A 6,456-nucleotide genomic window follows, 5' to 3' on the forward strand; every position below is an offset into this window, starting at 1 on the left:
GAGTTCTGCTCTTATTGCCCAGGCTGGAGGACAGTGGCGCAATCTCTGCTCACTACAACCCCCACCTCCCAGATTCAAGCAGTTCTCCAGTCTCAGTCTCTTGAGTAACTGGGGTTACAGGCGCCCGCCATCACGCCTCGCTAATTTTTGTATTTTTAGTAGACATGGGGTTTCACCGTGTTGGCCAGGCTGCTCTCGAACTCCTGACCTCAGATGATTTGCCTGCCACAGCCTCCCAAAATGCTGGGATTACAGGCATGAGCCACCACACCCGGCCTCTAATACTTTTTTATATTCCTCACAATGCTCTACTTCAGTGCATTGTACTTCTACAGTACATAGTAATTCTCAAGAAGTACATGGCAATTCTCAAAATGTGATCCAGCAGCATCAGCATCACCTGGAAACTTGTTAGAGATGCAAATTCTTAGGACCCACCCCAGACCACTGAATCCAAAATTCTGGGGTGGGTCCAGGCACTCTGTGTTTTAATAAACCCTCCAGGTGATTCCAATGCACACTCAAGTTTGAGAACCAGTGCTCTAGTACCCTGGTATTTATGGGTGCTTGAGAAACAGACTAATCCCTGTCCTCTGAGATTAGCATTGATAGGTAGGTGAGTCTGTTGTGCGGCCTAGAAGTCTGTACTTATATAAGCACTGTTGTAGGAAGTTTTGTTACAAATATTCCATGCTGAAAAACGCTGATCTAGAACAACACCTCTTGGAAATGGTAGTCACTCAATAATTATTCTGGTTTATTTATTGAATTATTAAGACTAAATTAGGAAATAGGCCCCATGAAGAAGAACCAAATTAATCAAGATTAAAAAGAGGAAATTAGTAATCACCCTTAAATCTTAGAGACTTGAATGAATTTTAGCATTAAAATATTCTTGCCATTCCAATGAGGCCTTAACTCCATAACTCAAGGAAATTTTCAACTCATTTCAACTTTCTTTCAAGACACAAAGCAAAAGGTCCTAGAAGAAATGATAAATCAAAAAGCGTTCTCTTCATTTCCACCACCTTGCCAATTCCTTTTCTCGGGTTTTCAATCATTCCCATTTTCCATATCCAGAGTTCCCACTGCCCCAATAAATTCTAGGGAGTGGGAGAAGAGAGACAAGGCTGATCAGCACTATTACTTAAGAAGTTGGGGCCAAGTGAAGTGGCTCATTCTTATAATCCCAGCACTTTGGGAAGCAAAGGAGGAAGGATTGCTTGAAGCCAGGAGTTCAAGACCAGCCTGGGCAACGTTGCAAGACCTTCCCCCACCCCTCTGCAGATAAAATAAGATAAAATAGCCTGGGTTAGTGGTACATGCCTGTAGTCCCAGCTCCTCAGGAGGCTGAGGTGGGAGGGTTGCTTGAGCCCAGGAGTTCAACACTGCACTCCAGCCTGGTTGACAGAGCAAGACTCTGTCTCTAAATAAATAAATTTTAAAAGGCAAGAAAGAAAAATATACTTGAGTACTATGTTCACTACTTGGGCATGGGTGATGGGTTCATTAGAAGCCCAAACCTCAGCATCACACAATATACCCATGTAACAAACCTACACGTGTATCCCCTGAATCTAAATGTTTTTTAATTTTAAAAAGAAACTTAACATCCATGCTCCAAAGAGAATGTATTTTTAAAAGAAGCAGAAAGATGGCAACACTTAACGCATGAAATTTCAAATACCTCTAAGGTAGAATTTGCATTTTAGGAATATAGAATCTGCCTTCCATTTTATTTACTAGATTGGGTCCCTAGAAAGCTGTGGGCTCGAGGTAATGTGATATTGGTCATGAAGATTTGAATCACCTGCTGTTATCAAAGAAACCCAGGTTTTACTAAAGCAATTTGTAGGATTTCTACTGGTCTTTTACCTTTACCAAGGAGAATATGGAGCAAGCAATAAGAGGCCAACATCTAGGAAGCTTAGCAGCAGCATGGCACCAGTCTTCGTGAGGTTAGTATAATTCTATCTCTATCAGCTATTTCTCACTTGCATTCCTTTTTTTTTTTTTTTTTTTTTTTTTCCTGAGACAAGCTCTCACTCTGTTGCCCAGGCTGGAGTGCAGTGGCATTATCATGGCTCACTGCAGCCTTGACCTCCCAGGCTCAAGAGATCCTCTCACTTCAGCTTCCTGAGTAGCTGGGACTTCAGGTGCAGGCCACCACGTCTGGCTAATTTTTATAATTTTTGAGAGTCACCTCGCTTGAATTTCTTGTCTTTATCCTGAAAATGTGGTTGAAGACTCTCCATCCCAAGCCAATCTTGTTTTCTGCTCCTTAACAGATACTCCCCAACTTGGTGGGAACCATCTTCTCAGCCTGCTGTGAATGTGCTATGTTCATGTCTGCCTCTCTGACTTCACTTACCCATGCTTTCCTTCTTGCTCACCCAAATCCTAGTCAATCTTCAGGATCTAGCTCAATAGTCCCAAGTCTAGGTTTTGCTGAACTCCCACAACACTTGGTCTATACCACATACTTTATATCTAAATCAGGCTGTCCTTAACTGCCCATTTCATATAATACTGCCTAGCCAGCTGAACCAAAAGATTGTTGAAACCTGGAAACACTTATTCCCCTCTACTTGGTATATGGGAAAAGCCTATACTTTGTTATCAAACAGAATTTGGCTCAAGTGTAGTTGAGTACAGTGGGCTGAGCCTTATGATTCAGTGACCAAGAGCCCAGATTCTGGAACCAGATATCTTGAGTTCACATCCAATTTATCCTGTCTGTAAAATAAAGATGATATCGATAATACTTCCTATTTCACAGAATTATTGTGTGTATTTTAAAAGTTATAAACTAGTTACTTACTCTGTACATGTAAAGCATTTGAAGTACTATAAGCACTCAAGCTGACATGTATTACCTCGATTAATATTAACAATGCTAAAAACTTACTAGCTTTGTAACTTTAGCTATCTATCACCACTGAGTTGTCTCCTAATCTATAAAATGGTGGTAATCCCTCACACAATTGTGGAACTGATGAAATGATATGGCATATGTAAACGTTTGGTTCAAGACCTGCTACATTGGATTAGGAATGTCAGCAGTAAAGTAAAATTTTGATCTTTAAGTGTGTAGTGAGCTTGTTATGTCACTTTCTGTGGATTCTATTTGACACTCATAAAGAAAAACTCTAGGTTTAAAAATGGAACTAGGCACAGTGGCTCACACCTATAACCCCAGCACTTTGGGAGGCTGAAGCAGGCAGATGGCTTGAGCCCAGGAGTTCAAGACCAACCTGGGCAACATGGTGAATCTCCATCCCCTAATTTTAAATTTTGTAAAAATACAAAAATTAGCCAGGCGTGGTGGCACACACCTGTAGTCCCAGCTACTCGGGAGGCTGTGGAAGGAAGATTGCTTGAGCCCAGGAGGTTGAGGCTACAGTGAGTTGTGATTACACCATTGCACTCCAGCCTGAGAGACAAAGCAAAACCCTGTCTCAAAAAAAAATTTTCTGCCAAATATGGTGGCTCACGCCTGTAATCCCAGAACTTTGGGAGACCGAGGTGGGCGGATTACCTGAGGTCAGGAGTTCAAGACCAGCTGGCTAGCATGGAGAAACCCCATGTCTACTAAAAATACAAAAAAAAACTGGGTGTGGTGGCACACACCTGTAATCCCAGCTACTCGGGAGGCTGAGGCAGGAGAATCACTTGAACCCAGGAGGCAGAGGTTGCAGTGAGCTGAGATCATGCCATTGCACCCCAGCTTGGGCAACAAGAACAAAACCCTGTCTCAAAAAAAAAAAAATTAATGGAACTAACTATGCCAACTGGTAGTCTTTAGAGAAACTTATTGGAAAGATCATTCAGCAGTTTCTCCCATAAGCTGGAGGAACCCTTCTAAAGGTATTTAATTACTCCCAAAATACGGCCTGGTAGCCCTAGCTGCAAAGTAGTATCCCTTGTAGAACTCTTTTTTTTTTTTTTTTTTAATAGAGACAGGGTCTTACTCTGATGCTCAGGATGGAGTGCAATTGTGTCATGATAGCTCACTGCAGCTTTGAACTCCTGAGCTCAAGTGATTCTCCTGCCTCAGCCTCCCATGTAGCTGGGACTACAGGCACACACCACCACACCAGGATAATTTTTTAAATTTTTTTTGTAGAGATGGGGATCTCACTACGTTACCCAAGCTGGTCTCAAAATTCTTGCCTCAAGCAATCTGTCTACTTTGGCCTCCCAAAGTGCTAGAATTATAGGTGTGAGCCACTGTGCCAGACCTGTGGAACTTTTAAAGCCACATTTAGCCAGAGCCCATTCTTGAAGATTCTGATCCCATAGTTTTGGAGTGGGACCAAAGGACCTGTCACTTTAAAACTACTCAGTGATTCTCATGAACAATCAGGATTGAGAGCTATTTCTCTACGACTTAACTATGACATCAAAAATTTCCAAACCTCTGAGAAGTCATAGAACATATTGTGGGAAGACAGGAATTGAGTAACTTGAATGGAAAGTTGATTCACATCACTGGGCTAAAAGGTACTGTGCTCTCCCTCTCCTGAAACTTCAGCTATTTGTCTTATTTTGTCTTACCAAAGGATTGTCTTCCCCTGCGACTCACACTTGCCTTCAGATTCTTGACAGACACTGCTTCAAGAATAAGGTAGGTCTCCAGATCCTTTAGGCTAGGTTTAAATGTCAAGGTGGCACCAAGGTTGGGAATACTTTGGCCATGTCTAACATATATCAAACCAAATGGTCCTAGCCTCCATTCAGCTATCCATAATCAGGTGAATAAACCAGTGTCACCAATTCTCACCACCTATTCTAAAGCAGTCTTCATTTATTAAGACCACCTTATCAGTCTGGTCAAACTTCATACTTTTCTAGGCTGCTGGCCAAAATGAGGGTTTGGGGTTGTCTGAGGACTACATTTGAGTTATTGAAGCTCTTTTTCCATTATCTTTAAAAATCTAAAGATAACCGTATGCAATATTGAATTATACTGCAGCTTTTATTTTCCAGAGAGCCAATTCACTTTATAATAAGGGTTCATGGCTCTAACATAATCATTAATATCCAGTGAAAGCTTTAAACAACTACCCTGGTTTGTGTTCCTGAAAGGTACCTGAGTCTAAATCCCTGGATTTAGTCACCAAAATGCCCTCAGGAAAATCTGACATTTAATAGTCTAGCTCTGTGCCCTTTATCTATGCCCTAGGCATGATGCAAAGCAGAATTGAAATGGACTATTCTAAGGCACTTTTCTATCCCTACTGCTTATTCCAGTCTGCCTTGATCTTATTTTTCCCCCTATCAAACTTTACTGTCCATGCTTTTCAGAAATCTTGGTGTAGCTGTTGCCTGGAAACTTGAGAGTCCTTAATATGAATGTCTGCTAGGATAGCTAAAGACAGCTAGCCATGGAAGAAAGTAGGCCTTATATTGGCAGTAAAATGCAGCAAATTTGAGATGGTATATTCTTGGATCATTTATAGGAGTGTTCATACGTTAACACCTACAACTTTAGAAATTTGAGACTGGCATTCTCAGGTAATTATAAAGTAGCCCAAGATGGGCATGTTGGCATGTGCCTGTAGTCCCAGCCACTCAGGAGGCTGAGGTAGGAGGATTGCTTGAGCCCAGGAGTGTGAGGCTGTCATGTGCTATGATCACGCCTGTGAATAGCCACTGCACTCCAGCCCGGGCAATATCAAGGCCCCATCTGTAAAAAATAATTATTATAATTATAAAGTAGCCTGAACTTAAACATTGTACTGTTCATACTTCAGATTCCTTTTCTCCAAAAGTGGCTATGCTGACCTGACAATTAGCATCTTTCCCTGGCAAAGAGCTTAATTTAGGTAAGCTGGACAAGGGATGGAGGGACCAATGCTGAATAATAAAGGAACCAGCTGCCCCAGCCTTTCTTTCTCCAGCACTCAAGCTTACAGGATTAAATTTCATCAGCTGGGCACGGTGGCTCACACCTATAAACCCAACACTTTGGGACGCCAAGGCAGGCAGATCACCTGAGGTCGGCAGTTCAAGACCAGCCTGACTAATACGGAGAAACTCCGTCTCTACTAAAAATACAAAATTAGCCGGGCATGGCGCAGGCCTGTAATCCAAGCTACTCAGAGGCTGAGGCAGGAGAATCACTTCAACCCAGGAGGCAGAGGTTGTGGTGAGCCGAGATCACACCATTGCACTCCAGCCTGGGCAACAAAAACGAAACTCTGCCTACAAAAAAAAAATTCATATTACTTCAGACTATGAGTTTTCCAAGGATCTTTGCCTGTTTAATACTTTGAGAGACAATCACTCTAATTAACACAACTTATAAGACTAAAAATATACACAAATGTTAATTTTTTGCCTTCCAAAGCATGGAAGCAGTGAATAACTGGCTAGGCTATTGCTTTGGTTACTCAAAACTTTCATGGGTAAGACTTGAGATACTCATATCTTTCTTTTTTTTTTTTTTTTTTT

This window comes from Colobus angolensis, unplaced genomic scaffold, assembly GCF_000951035.1.
Source record: "Colobus angolensis palliatus isolate OR3802 unplaced genomic scaffold, Cang.pa_1.0 Scaffold87, whole genome shotgun sequence".
Classification (NCBI taxonomy): Eukaryota; Metazoa; Chordata; class Mammalia; order Primates; family Cercopithecidae; genus Colobus; species Colobus angolensis.